Source organism: Acyrthosiphon pisum, unplaced genomic scaffold (assembly GCF_005508785.2).
Source record: "Acyrthosiphon pisum isolate AL4f unplaced genomic scaffold, pea_aphid_22Mar2018_4r6ur Scaffold_20626;HRSCAF=21632, whole genome shotgun sequence".
NCBI lineage: Eukaryota > Metazoa > Arthropoda > Insecta > Hemiptera > Aphididae > Acyrthosiphon > Acyrthosiphon pisum.
Genome location: NW_021770006.1, coordinates 24,298 through 26,672, shown reverse-complemented (window position 1 = coordinate 26,672; position 2,375 = coordinate 24,298).

Sequence of the window (2,375 nt, the reverse complement as noted above, 5' to 3'; positions counted from 1 at the left end):
TTTTAAGGTTTTTCCTGCCGCTTTTGAAAAGTATTGGGAAATTTTCACTTTTGACCCCCCAAAGTACCAACTAGATTCACTTTCCTTTCAGAAAAGGTACAACTTTTGAAAATCGAAGCATTTTTACTGCTCCAAAAGTTGTCGTCAGACACAAAAAAAAAAAAAAAAAAAACACACATCATTGTAAAATCAATACATTCATCACTTCGTTCAGAATCTAAAACTAATAAAATTGGAAACTGAAAATATCCGTAAACCGTTCAAAAGAAATCAAAATATTTTAAAAATATTATATTGTATATAAAATTCGAATATAAACAACAAGTGAACATTTAATGAATATACGTACATTTTTTTTTAGAGTTACACCAAAAACCAAAATCGATTTTGTGGAAAACCGATTTTGCGTAAAAATTCCCGTTTTCCCTTAATATTTATGTTATTTTTCCAGGCGCTTTTGAAAACTATTTGGAATTTTAAATTTTGACCTCCCGGAATCCACCAACTAGATTCATTTTCCCATCGAACAATATAAAGTTGAAAAAAATTGAAGCAGTTTTACTGCCCCAGGCGGTAGTGACAGACACAAAAATAAAATAACATACATCATTGTAAAATCAAAACATTCATCGCTCCGCCGAGAATCTCAAATTATATACTAGTAAAATATATCGTCAGAATTAAGCATATAAAATTAAAATAGACAATTTTATTCCAACATTATTAACGGTAATATTGAGTATTATAGGTAAAATCGATTTTAATTGTGTTTCCCATACCTACAAAAATACATGATATGCCCTTTACTATTACCTAACGGTCCTAACCAGTTTGGAATTATTTATGTATTTATCCGATCAGCCGGCTAGGAGTTTGTTTACATCAGCATATTTGTTTCCCAAACATCAGCCTAATGGAATTATATGAAATTATAAAAACAATATAAAATTATATTGTTGTATCACTGGTAAATTTAGTGACACTTGCTAAAACCCATAACGCCTACCCACGTACAATATTTTTGTGGTCTAAAACACTTTTATAATTTATTCTATTAATACAAAACATATTAATATAATATTCCACTGAGGTCCGTGTCACATTATGAACGCCGGTCACATCTTCGCGTACGACCGTGAAACACAATCACACATCTTACCTACCGAATTCTACGAGTCTACGATACCAGCCGATACCTACTTTCCTCGCACTCAAGGTGGCGGCGTTAATATCACGATTTAAGGGGACGCTACACAGATATTTGCTGTCTCCGTCTTACAAAACGTGCGTAACAACTAACATGGTAAATTTACGCTCAGCAGATCACGTTTGCTCAATTAGTTTAAAGTGCTTAAACATGTTGACGAATTGAACTTGTGTTTTTATTGAAATTACAACATTCGTATATGGATTTAGTATGAAAATAGTTTATATTTGAATAAATGCATAATATAGATACGTACATCTAATATGATTTTTATCTGAAAATCTTGTAATTTTTAATATGAAGTTTGTATATATTTTCGGTGAAAATATGATATTAATATACAAATTCGTGTATCAATTATTTAGATTAAAGTCGAATACAAAAAACCTATATTTATATCGAATGTGCGATGTAGACTGTTGAAATTATACATTTTTATGAGGTTTTTAATATTTAATTTACAATAGCAGTTGAAAAATATTAAAAATACATAGGCACAAATTTTTTTTATAAGCATTTAAAGATCGAATTTTGACAAAATTTATCAAATTTAAAATTTAATAATTATTCCGTAGTTAAAAATTTATAAAATGTTCAATTTTTATATCTAAGGATTAAAAATGTAAAACAAGATTCCACCTAAGTAGTTAATTCTGTTACCAAAAAATCTAAACAATACATAAACGCAATTTATTTTTATAGTCATTTTAAGCTCAAATTTGGACGAAATCACATATTAAAAAAGGTGGGTAAGTGGATGTCGCTCTGCTATACAGTAGGTTACAAGTGGGTCACTGTATAATGGATAGTATTAAATTTGAATTCAATGATATAATATAACTGTATAAGAAAAACGATTCTGAGCGGAGACGGTATGTCAGTCTAGGTATAAGGTATCTTATATACTTATCTACGGTATTAAAAAAAAACTTTACCAATAATAGGTATCTATAATAAATTCCAAATTAATCATATCATAATATCCATTAGGTACTTATAACGCGTTATACATCAACAACAAATCGTGGTACTATCATAGATATATAATAGTATACTTTAGAAGTTTCAAGTATCCACAAATAATATTATACAATCATTACAATCACAACAAAATAACTAAAATAGTTATTCCAGGTTTTTTAACATGTAATCTCGTCCAAATTTGAAA